The 12,498-nt window shown below is 38.2% G+C and overlaps 1 non-coding gene across 1 annotated transcript; it reads right to left on the bottom strand.

Annotated features, from left to right (window-relative positions):
* Positions 1–4,310: 4,310 nt before the first annotated feature.
* On the bottom strand, positions 4,311–4,414 carry LOC148569397 (small nucleolar RNA R71). Its single transcript, XR_015882305.1, has one exon. It is a non-coding gene; the product is annotated as a small nucleolar RNA R71 (small nucleolar RNA).
* Between the last annotated feature and the right edge of the window lie 8,084 nt (positions 4,415–12,498).

Below are 12,498 nucleotides of genomic sequence, written 5' to 3'. Positions count from 1 at the left end.
GGCATGTCCCCCGAAGTCCAAGCAAATAGGTCTGCATTTTGGCGTAAGCAACTGATCAGCTTTTGTTTTTCCTCATTGTTGATGGATGTTCCTATAAAAGTGAACTTGGTTGGATCCTCGGTCAGGATAACTTTCGTCAGATCTTCATTTGGTGTAGGGCGGTCTTCAAAATCGGCCCTTGGATCAAGCTCGGTTAGCATTGGTTGTCCAGATTGTATTGAATTGACGCGAGCCTGACTGCTTCTTTTAATGGGCTTAAGGCTGATGTTGAGCATTGCCGAGCTTCATGTAGATCACCATGAACGGTTGCAACTACGTTGTCCTGTACATGAAACTTGATACAAAGATGAAAAGTGGAAACAATGGCAGCAAATCTATTTAAAAAAGGTCTTCCCAATATAACATTATAAGGACTAAAACAGTCGACCACAAGATATTGTATATCTTGTGTTTTGAATAATGGTTGCTCACCGAGTGTGGTTTGTAACCACACTGATCCTAGCACGGGAACGCGCTCCCCTGAAAATCTGACCAGATCTCCCGAGTAAGTCTGCAGAATATGGGTGCTCAGCTTCATCTTCTGGAACGTGGCGAAGAATAGCACATCGGCATTGCTTCCTGGGTCAAGTAACACTTTCCGAACTATAAGGTCTCCCAATTGGATTGAGATAACCACGGGATCGTCAAAGTTGATGTGGCTGGATTTGAAATCAGCACAGCTGAAGGTCATTTCAGGGACATTTGGGGTTGGTTGAGGATTGCTGGTAGTATTTTCAACTGCCAACATAGCTCTGTATGTCCGCTTCCTTGCCAAGTTTGTCTGTCCTCTGCCAGCGTAACCTCCTGAAATACAGTTAATCACCCCTCTAGGCTGAGCCGGGGTTTTATCTTTGTCCTTTGACGACGAAGCTGTCGCAGGCTGGTCAGAGTTTGGGATTTGCCGTTTCTGCATGTGTCCTGCAATGAATTTATCTAGTTGTCCTTGCCGCGTTAAGCGCTCCAGAAGATCTTTAGCGATCACGCATTCGTCAGTGGTGTGGCCATATTTTTGGTGGAAGGTGCAGTATTTGGATTTGTCAACGTTTTTTGGCTCAGGGTAACTGCCAGCTTTAAGGGGGGGTTTAATTAACTTAGAATTCAATATCTCCTTGATAATGTCGTCTCTCTTTGTGTTAAACTGAGTATATGACTCGTAGCGGGGTACGGGTTTGAAACTTTTCTTGCTCTCCCGAGGTTTATCATCGTCTTTTGCGAACGCCGACTTTTCTGCTCTTCGTGCTTGACGGAGCTCTTCGATATCTATCTGCTCTTTAGCCTTCTCCCTAAACTCGGCTAGAGTCTTTGGCTTGGCTACTGCAATAGCTTCTTGGAACTTGCCAGGGCGAAGACCACTTTTAATGGCATGCAAGTGAACCTCAGGATGAAGATCAGGAATTCGCATAGCTATCTTCGTGAAACGGGTAATGTAGTCCTTCAAGCTTTCTTGCAGACCCTGCTTAATGGTAGTCAGATAATCGGAATCATGTAAGTAGATTGCTGACGCTGCGAAGTGGTCTTCAAATTGCTTTGCTAGTTCCTGGAAGCGTGAGATAGAATCTGCAGGTAAAGAGCAAAACCAGTCAAGCGTTGGACCATCTAAAAAGGAAGGAAAACAACGACATAAAATGGGGTCAGATGCCCCGTTAACGATCATAATAGATCGGAATTTTTTAATGTGCTGCTTAGGATCCCCTAGCCCATCATATGGAGTTAGGGTTGTCGGTAACGTGAATTGTCTGGGCAGCTGAAAATTCATGATGTCAGCTGTGAAAGGTCCTGCAGAATTATCGCGCCCATCATTCTCGTCTTCGGGTATATGATGCGTGAGCATCTTGTCTATCTTTTCCTAGTGAATTTGCATCTAATTTGTTGAGTTTAATTAAGAATTAATTATATTTTAGCCACTATGGATGCTATTTTGAGTTTTGTGCAATTTTATTTAATTTAGGTAGCATTCGGATGGATTTGATGAAGTTTCTGCAGAGAAAGAGAAGAAGCCAAGGAGATGACCAGCGAATACCGACGCGGACGCATGGCTCACGCGACTGCGCAAAATGGAGGAAATCGCAATGACGCGATCGCGTGCCTGACGCGATCGCGTGGACTGGAATCTGCACAAATGACGCGAACGCGTGGACGACGCGGATGCGTCACATGCGCCACGTGCAGAAAATGCAGAAAAATGCTGGGGGCGATTTCTGGGCTGTTTTAACTCAATTTTCAGCCCCGAAAACACAGATTAGAAGCTGCAGAATGGACAGAACAAGTGGTTCCCACCCATCAACTGAAGATCTGTTAATTAATTCAAATTTAAATTCAAATCTTAAATTAGGAAAAGATATTATTTTAAGTTTAATTTTAAATATTAGATTTTAAATTTATTAGGATTAGATATAAAAAGGGATCTGATGCCATCAGATTAGAACTATGTACATTTTTACCTGAATCCTTATTTTCTCTTTTCCATGAGCAACTAAACCTCCACTGTTAAGGTTAGGAGCTCTGTCTAATTCTATGGATTAATTTTATTGCTTTTACTATTTTAATTTATGTATGGATTTATAATTTAAGAATTATTTTCGCTCTTTATTTTATGAATTTGGGTGGAACGGAAGTATGACCCTCTTTCTATTTGAGTTCTTGTAAAACTTGGAAAAGCTCTTTACCTGAACAACAGCTTGAAAACTATTTCTCCTAAATTTTAATTATCTGAATTTAATAGGATACGTGACATATAATCCTTTTACCTCTTGGATAATTAGAGTTTTTGTGGCAGATAAACTAGGAATTGATTATCACCCTCTAATTGGAATTAATTGACCAAGGAATTGGCAGTTAATGAATTTTAGAGGAGACTAGGAAGGTCTAAGGAATTAGGGTCTAGTCACATACAGTTTGCCATAAATTAAATCCTGCATAATTAAATTAGTTAGTAAGAAAAGTTAATCCGGAAAAATAGATATCTCTGAAACCTTAACTATCTTCTCCATATATTATTCCCATCTTAATTACTTGCCTTTCTTCAATATTTTTGATATTATTTAATGTCTTTTATATTGCATCTCAACACTATTTTCTGTCTGTCTAACTAATCCTATCAAACGCTATTGTTGCTTAATCCATCAATCCTTGTGGGATCGACCCTTACTCACGTAAGGTATTACTTGGTACGACCCGGTGCACTTGCCGGTTAGTAAGTGTGGTTATAAAAATACCGCATCAAGTTTTTGGCGCCGTTGCCGGGGATTGGCTGTGATTAACAACTATTCGTTGTTTGATTGCTTAGATTAGATAATTTTTTTTATTTTATTATTAATTTTTATTTTGCGTTTTTTTTAAGTTAATTTTTTTTCTTTTCTTTTACGTTAAATTTTTTTTTTCTTTTCCTTTACGTTTATATCCCCCCTCCCCTGTTTCGTTTTTCATTCTTTTTTTTATTTTTATTAATTAAAAAAAAAGTAAAATAAAATAAAATAAAATAAAAATAAAAATAAAATTAAAATTAAAATTAAAATTATATATTTTGATTTATTTTCTCAATTTCTGAATTTAAGTTTGGTGTCACTCAGTTAATTTTATTTTAATTTTTTTTATTTTTTCTTTTTAAATTTTCGAATTTTTGTTATTTATTTATTTAGTATTTTTTATTTTATTATTTTACACATGTTATCTCACAGGGACTTCTCTACACTCTGACGTAGAGAGTCTCATCTTTTCTTGTCTTCTGGTTGTTTATGCGCAGGAACAGAGACAAAGGACATCTCTTAGACTTTGATCCTGAACCTGAAAGAACTTTCAGGCGACGTTTACAACAAGCAAGACTTTGCAAGGCTGCAGAATCCACTATGGCAAATAATAATGCTAATGCCAATGTGGTAAATCCGAATGGGGATGATCAACAGAGGAGAGTGCTTGGCTCTTATTCTGCCCCTACTGCGGATCTTTATGGAAAAAGTATTGTGGTACTTCCTATAAATGCAAACAACTTTGAGTTGAAGCCACAATTGGTCACCTTGGTGCAACAGAATTGCCAGTATCATGGACTTCCTCATGAAGATCCAAATCAGTTCATATCTGATTTTCTGCAGATATGTGATATTGTAAAGACAAATGGAGTGAATCCAGAGGTGTACAGACTCATGCTTTTCCCGTTTGCTCTGAGGGATAAAGCAAAGCAATGGCTAGGTTCCCAACCAAAGGAGAGTCTGAATACTTGGAAAAAGGTCGTTACTGAATTTCTCACTAAATTTTTCCCACCAAAGAAGTTGACTAAGCTCAGGTTGGAGGTTCAAACTTTCAGACAGAAGGAGGGTGAAACTCTTTATGAAGCTTGGGAGAGATACAAGCTACTGACTAGGCAATGCCCTCCTGACATGTTCTCCAAGTGGACCCAACTGGATATCTTTTATGAAGGCTTAGGAGAGATGTCAAAGATGAGCTTAGATACCTCTGCAGGCGGTTCATTGCACAAGAAGAAGACACCAGAGGAGACTATTGAGCTGATTGAATTAGTTGCAAGCAACCAATATCTCTACTCATCTAACAGGAATCCTGTGAACTCTGAGACCTCTCAAAAGAGAGGTGTGTTGGAAGTAGAAGTTGTTAATGCTCTTCTTGCTCAGAACAAGATGATGTCTCAGCAAATAAATCTACTTACTCAACAGATGGGTGGCATGCAAGTCTCAGCTATCAACACCCAAAATCCACCACAGGAAGTCTCCTATGACATGGCAGGTAACTTTATGCAAAATGATAATTATGATTATGCTCAACCTTCTTCTGAACAGGTGAATTACATGGGGAGTGGTCTTAGAAATCCCAACAATGATCCATATTCTAAGACATACAACCAGGGATGGAGGAATCACCCAAACTTTGGGTGGAGAGAACAACCTCAGAGACCTCAGAACTTCAACAATAGTTCTCAGGGCGGTTTCCAGCAGAACAATGATTTGGAAGCAATATTGACAGGTTTTAGACAGGAAACCAGAGCATCCATCAAAAACCTGGAGATTTAAATGGGTCAATTAGCCATAAAGGTTAATGAAATTGATCAGAGGACCACTAATAGCCTTCCTGGTAACACAATTCTAAATCCAATAGAGGAATGCAAGGCTATCACCGTAATAAGTGAACAAGTGGCAAGTACGGAAGCACAAGTTATACAGGAAACCAGAGCCTCTATTAGAAACTTAGAGGTGCTAGTGGGCCAACTGAGCAAGCAAATACTTGAAAAGTCTGCAAGTACATTTCAAGAGGATACAGTGGTGAACCCAGGAGAAGATTGCAAGGCTATTCAATTAAGAAGTGGTAAAGTAGCTGGCTCTGAGACCAAGGTCAATGAAGAGCTAGTTGAAAAGGAAGCTCCAGATGAGAAGAAGGAAGAAGTAGAGCACGCCCCTCCAAAGCGTGCAGACAACCCATTCCCAGACTCTCTTGACACTTATCCTACACTGCCAAAGGCTCCTGAGTACAAGCCTAAGATGCCGTATCCTCAGAGACTTCAAAAGGAGACCAAGGACAAGCAGTTTTCAAAGTTCTTGGAAATCTTCAGAAAGTTACAAATTAATATTCCTTTTGCTGAGGTTTTGGAGCAAATGCCTATCTATGTCAAGTTCATGAAGGAGCTGTTGTCAAAGAAAAAGCGTTTAAAGGGAGATGAGACAGTAGTCCTGACTAAGGAATATAGGGCTGTCATTCAGAATAACTTGCCAAAGAAGATGCCATATCCAGGGAGCTTTCAAATACCATGCACCATTGGGAGCACAACCTTTGAGAAATCCCTATGTGATCTAGGGGCAAGCATAAATCTAATGCCCTTATCTGTGATGAAGAAACTGCAAATCCAAGAGGCACAACCCACAAAGATAGCATTACAGATGGCAGACAAATCTATGAAGCCTGCATACGGATTAGTGGAAAACATCTTGGTTAAAGTGGGTAAGTTCTTCCTCCCAGCAGACTTTGTGATTCTTAACACAGGGGAGGATGAGAATGCCTCTATAATTCTAGGAAGACCATTTCTAGCCACTGGAAGAGCTCTGATTGATGTAGAAGTGGGTGAATTAGTGCTTAGAGTGCATAATGAGCAACTGGTCTTTCATGTCTTCAAAGATGTACATTCAACAGGTGAAGAAAAGAGGTGCATGCAGGCTGAGCTTATTGATCCAAACCTTCAAGAACCCCCTGATGATGCACAGCAGAATTTGCAACTCAAACCTCCTGTGGTGACAACCGATAAAATTTTGCCTGACATCAAACCTAAGTTTGGTGTTGAAACTGCATCATCCACCAAGGAGGAGGTCCCCAAAAAGAAAAAAAATACCCAGAGGATGGAGAAACAAAAAGATCCCCACTGAAGGTTTCTCCCCAGGAATGAAGGTAGTGTTGACCAGCAATCCAGCATGGGTTTATACAGTAATCAAAATCCTCTCACTGGAGCATATTGAGCTACGTTATGGAGACATAGGAAAGAAGTTCAAAGTAAGGGGTGAAGAGCTGAGCCCCTATGATCCTCCTCCTTAGAGGAGCTGACCGTCAAGCTAGTGACGATAAAGAAGCGCTTGTCGGGAGGCAACCCGATAAATTCGTATCCTTAGCTATTTTTCGTAGTAGTAGTTTTCTTAGTTATTTTATTTTATTGTTTTGAGTTCTTACTAATTTTCTGATCATGCAGCTATGTTGTTCCAGGAACCGAACACCTCAAGCTATATTTCAAAAAAAAAAAAAAACACCCGACGCGCCAGCGTCGCTGATGCGAACGCGTCATCTAGGGGTGCGAGAAAAAAAATAAAAAGTTACAGAGAGTTGCGCGGGAGTGGTGCCAAAATGGAGCCTTTCGCACAAACGATCCCACGCGATCGCGTACCTCACGCGTTCGCGTCGTTTGTGATTTTCGTCATTCACGCAGTCGCGTCACTGACGCGATCACATGACCTGCAAATTTGACGTAAAAGAGCGTTTGGGCAGAGAGTTGTGCCAGCTTGGGGCAAGAAGTGTGCTAAAAGCACAAATTTGGTCACGCGGACGTGTGACTGACGCGTTCGCGTCAGTTGCATATATGGCCATCCACGCGAACGCGTGCCTGACGCTATCATGTCATTATGAAGAATGCGCGACGTACGCGATCGCGTGCTGCACGCGAACGCGTCGCTTACGCCGCCCAGTTTTCTTTCTCTCTCTCTCCCAATCCTAATTCTCTCTTATTTTCTTATCCTTTTATTTTTTTCTTTCATTTTAATATTTATCTCTTCTATTTTCAGTTCTTATTTGCTTGAGGACAAGCAAACCTTTAAGTTTGGTGTTGACGCTGCGCTTATAGGTTTTCTAGTACAAAAGGGAGGTGAATCATCTTCGCAAAGGAGCACAACCTGAAGAATAAAGCGACCGCTAGGATAATTAAGGTGGTTGAGTTCCTTTCATTTTTTATTCCTCCCCTCTTTTTCTATGTTATGTTCCGGATTCCTGTTATTTTGCTTTGTTTGTTGCATGATTCTTTATTAGTTAGAATCCTAGGACTAGTTTAGTTTTCCTATTGCTTTAATTCTGAAAAGATGTCTCATATATTACTCACTGAGCTAATATATATATATATATATATATGAGTGATATATTGCATGAGAGAGTGGGTCTATATTGAATAATAGTCTTATTTACTTAAATGTGGTGGTATTTTCTGTGATTCTGAATGCATGACATGAACAGTGCATATTTTTTGATAGTGAAGTTTATGAATGTTAAAATTGTTGGCTCTTGAAAGAATGATGAAAAAGAAAAATGTTATTGATAATCTGAAAAATCATAAAATTGATTCTTGAAGCAAGAAAAAGCAGTGAAAAACACAAAGCTTGCGAAAAAAAAAGCAAGTAGAAAAAGCCAATAACCCTTTAAACTAAAAGGCAAAGGGGAAAAAAGGATCCAAGACTTTGAGCATTAATGGATAGGAGGGCCCAAAGGAATAAAATCCTGGCCTAAGCGGCTAAATCAAGCTGTCCCTAACCATGTGCTTGTGGCGTGAAGGTGTCAAGTGAAAAGCTTGAGACTGAGCGGTTAAAGTCGTGATCCAAAGCAAAAAGAGTGTGCTTAAGAACTCTGGGCACCTCTAACTGGGGACTCTAGCAAAGCTGAGTCACAATCTGAAAAGGTTCACCCAGTTATGTGTCTGTGGCATTTATGTATCCGGTGGTAACACTGGAAAACAAAATGCTTAGGGTCATAACCAAGACTCATAAAGTAGCTGTGTTCAAGAATCAACATACTGAACTAGGAGAATCAATAACACTATCTGAATTCTGAGTTCCTATGGATGCCAATCATTCTGAACTTCAAAGGATAAAGTGAGATGCCAAAACTGTTCAGGATTGCAGTTGTAAACCCCACTATAAGAAGAGACATGAGCTTAATCGAACTCTCATGCAAATTCACATCCTAAGCTTATATTAGTGTTGGTTGCTTGAGGACAAGCAACAGTTTAAGTTTAGTGTTGTGATGCGTGAGCATCTTGTCTATCTTTTCCTAGTAAATTTGCATCTAATTTGTTGAGTTTAATTAAGAATTAATTATATTTTAGCCACTATGGATGCTATTTTGAGTTTTGTGCAATTTTATTTAATTTAGGTAGCATTTGGATGGATTTGATGAAGTTTCTGCAGAGAAAGAGAAGAAGCCAAGGAGATGACCAGCGAATACCGACGCGGACGCATGGCTCACGCGACTGCGCAGAATGGAGGAAATCGCAATGACGCGATCGCGTGCCTGATGCGATCGCGTGGACTGGAATCTGCACAAATGACGCAAACGCGTGGACGACGCGGATGCGTCACATGCGCCACGTGCAGAAAATGCAGAAAAATGCTGGGGGCGATTTCTGGGCTGTTTTAACTCAATTTTCAGCCCCGAAAACACAGATTAGAAGCTGCAGAATGGACAGAACAAGTGGTTCCCACCCATCAACTGAAGATCTGTTAATTAATTCAAATTTAAATTCAAATCTTAAATTAGGAAAAGATATTATTTTAAGTTTAATTTTAAATATTAGATTTTAAATTTATTAGGATTAGATATAAAAAGGGATCTGATGCTATCAGATTAGAACTATGTACATTTTTACCTGAATCCTTATTTTCTCTTTTCCATGAGCAACTAAACCTCCACTGTTAAGGTTAGGAGCTCTGTCTAATTCTATGGATTAATTTTATTGCTTTTACTATTTTAATTTATGTATGGATTTATAATTTAAGAATTATTTTCGCTCTTTATTTTATGAATTTGGGTGGAACGGAAGTATGACCCTCTTTCTATTTGAGTTCTTGTAAAACTTGGAAAAGCTCTTTACCTGAACAACAGCTTGAAAACTATTTCTCCTAAATTTTAATTATCTGAATTTAATAGGATACGTGACATATAATCCTTTTACCTCTTGGATAATTAGAGTTTTTGTGGCAGATAAACTAGGAATTGATTATCACCCTCTAATTGGAATTAATTGACCAAGGAATTGGCAGTTAATGAATTTTAGAGGAGACTAGGAAGGTCTAAGGAATTAGGGTCTAGTCACATACAGTTTGCCATAAATTAAATCCTGCATAATTAAATTAGTTAGTAAGAAAAGTTAATCCGGAAAAATAGATAACTCTGAAACCTTAACTATCTTCTCCATATATTATTCCCATCTTAATTACTTGCCTTTCTTCAATATTTTTGATATTGTTTAATGTCTTTTATATTGCATCTCAACACTATTTTCTGTCTGTCTAACTAATCCTATCAAACGCTATTGTTGCTTAATCCATCAATCCTCGTGGGATCGATCCTTACTCACGTAAGGTATTACTTGGTACGACCCGGTGCACTTGCCGGTTAGTAAGTGTGGTTATAAAAATACCGCATCAGTATAACGTCTTCATTCCAAAGATCTGCATCATCGTCCTGAGGTGTCTCCGAGACATGAGTCGGTTCGGACTGACGTTCGTCATTTGCTTGTCGCTCGCGGCGATCGTTGTTGTGTTCCAGACGAGCATTAGCCAATTGTTGAATTTGTTGTTGCATTCTTTGATTCTCTTTCGTCATGCGCTGATTTGCTTCAGCCATACGTTGATTTGCTTGCTGGAGCTCAGTTACCATCCGAAGAAGAAGCTCGAACATAGTGGGGGGAGGTGCATCGGCCATCGTCAAATGTTAGGGAATTAAGGGCCTACGGAAGAGGATGTCTCAAATATAGGCCCTCCTTCTAGCGCCAATATGTTCTTGCCTTAGTAGGTAGAAGTATAGCTCGGTCCCTGACGGAGGTCGGCGATCCTTCCCAGCGAAGTGTGGTATACGTCGGTAGACCAGAAACAGGGAGGTGGGTACCTGCAAAGGCACTCTGATGCTCAAGTTAGCAAAAGGATGTATATGTGAAAGCTATTTTTCATGAAAGATATATCATACCTTCAATTGTTTCCTCGCCCCTTTTATACCTGTGTGGACGAGGTTGATCATTCTCTTTCTTAGTTATAACGCCTAAGGAGAGGATTGATTGCATATCCGACTTACCAATTTGGAGTTAATGCTGTTTATTAAGAATGGTCGATTATGATTGAGGACCATACGTTTTCGAGCTATAACTCGTAACCGATGTTTACTGGTCATATCATGTACCATGCACGCATATATCAAGAATAAATTCAATTTCATACTGAATAAAGTTTTATTTATATTATTCCATTTTTTTTATACGTAGTACATCATTAGGTAGATAATTTTTAATACATACTACTCAAACACTAAAAATTATAACGGAAAGATTTAGCGATTTTTTTTTACAACAGAACAATTTTTTAGATAACGACGGTTTAAAATAGCCGTTATATGACTACAAATTCTAGGTTTATATAAACCGACGCAAAAACAAACTAATATGATATACTAATATATCGACAGTTATGTACGCTAACGGTTGCTAAAAACTACGGAAAACCTATTTTTCGGTGCCTTAAATAATAGCGGTTATTTAAACACTGCTAATTAATCTATTTTGCAGCGATTATTTTTCATTATAAAAAATGTCGCTATTTTTTGTATTCCTTATAGTGCCTTACTTATATTAGCTTATTAGACAACATAATTATTACGGCTTGTATATAGAAAAATATACAATTTCGCTATGTTACTAACAGCATTTCTACTAATTTCTATCAACTCTTGTTTATAATTGTGTTTAATGGAAGTGTTTTTAATGGAATTGTCTTTGTGGATGTGTCTAATAAAAAATTTTTTATATCTGTGTCTAATAGAAGTGTCTTTATAAATATATTTTCTGAATGTGTCTCTTTATATATATATATATATATATTTAAAATATAATAATTAATTATTGTTAGTAATAAATTGACAGATAATATGTTAGTATCTATACTTTTCCAAAAATATAATGTTTTGGGTTTATTAATGATAATGAAGTTTAAACCACTAATATTATTATATTATATTGTAAACATAATGACCACTATTGAGAGATATATATTTTGAACTTTTGCGTGAATATAGGCATTAAATTGCTAAGCTAATCACTATATATAATATTTTTATCATGTTACGTTTGAAAAATTTTATTTCAACTACAACAAACTATAATCACAATGATCACTACTGTTTCTGAATTTATCTTAAGGTTTATAATCTATCAAGTATTTATCCATTTTAGTTCTTACAAAATTTTGGATCAAATACTTTAGTCTTTAATTAAAATTAATTGCTTGATTGATTCTTAACAATTAATTCTGTCAATTACTTAGGTCCTTTGTTCCGTCAACTCTAAAGAAAGATAAAATAGTCCCTAACAATTCTAATAGGTGATAAAATGGTCTCTGACCTCCTCTGTTTAGAAACGACACTGTTCTTCCTCAATTTTCATCATATCTCGCATAACCCTAGTAGTCTAATACTGTAATTTCAAGCTGCCTACTCAATGCACACTCTACAACTTCAATGTTCATAAGAAGAAAAATTCTCAATCAATTCATAATCAGGAAACTAATGATGATATCTATCAAGTACTTGTCGTCTTCGATGGATCACATGAATCTAGACAACAAGTCCGATTTGTTAAGACCCGTTGTCGTCGTCGTCATCTCCTGCCTCCTCTGCGCTATCATCTTCATGGCCACATACAATGTCCACCGCACCGGTCACTTCCTTCAGTTTCTTCTCCGAATCAATGTTCAGTAATCGCTTCAGTTTCTATATGAGCGGCGACGGTGACATTGCTCGTTGTACTGATAGCTTGGATGCGAAGTCGAAACTGTCTACTAGTTTGGACTCCGGAAAAGAAGGAATGAAGCATTCGGAGTCCATTCCAAATGAGAATTTGCATATGATGTCAAAGAAAAATCTTCTCATGATGTCCTAATATCCAACAATCTATATTGTTTGTCGGAGAATGGAGAAAGGCGTGCCCATGGGGTAGTTCGTTGTAGAACA

The sequence above is a fragment of the Arachis ipaensis genome, chromosome B4 (assembly GCF_059453495.1).
Source record: "Arachis ipaensis isolate K30076 ecotype BB chromosome B4, ASM5945349v1, whole genome shotgun sequence".
NCBI classification, from domain to species: Eukaryota; Viridiplantae; Streptophyta; class Magnoliopsida; order Fabales; family Fabaceae; genus Arachis; species Arachis ipaensis.
Note: the sequence above shows the minus strand (reverse complement) of the source record. Positions and strands in the feature narration are given on the sequence as shown.